Source organism: Colobus angolensis, unplaced genomic scaffold (assembly GCF_000951035.1).
Source record: "Colobus angolensis palliatus isolate OR3802 unplaced genomic scaffold, Cang.pa_1.0 Scaffold577, whole genome shotgun sequence".
NCBI classification, from domain to species: domain Eukaryota; kingdom Metazoa; phylum Chordata; class Mammalia; order Primates; family Cercopithecidae; genus Colobus; species Colobus angolensis.
The window spans coordinates 199,151-199,516 of NW_012119343.1; positions in this window are offsets into that span (position 1 = coordinate 199,151).

A 366-nucleotide genomic window follows, 5' to 3' on the forward strand; every position below is an offset into this window, starting at 1 on the left:
GGGGAGGCAAAGGTTGCAGTGAACTGAAATCGTGCCACTGCACTCCAGCCTGGGTGACAGAGGGAGACTCCCTCTCAAAACAAACAAACAAAATCTTTGACTTCTAATCAGAAACAATGCAAGCCAGAGGACAATGGAACCGCATCTTTAGAGTGTTACAACTGTGAGTTCAAAATCCTACACTCTGCAGGAAAAACAGAGTCCTTCAACAATTAAGGTGAAATAAAGCATTTAGATAAACATAATCTGGGAAAATGAATCACTAGAAGACCTGTACCTAAAAAAATGTGAAGGAAGCCCATCAGGCTAAAGCGAAATGATGCCACATGGAATTTCAGATCCACATGAAGAAGGGAAGAGCACTGG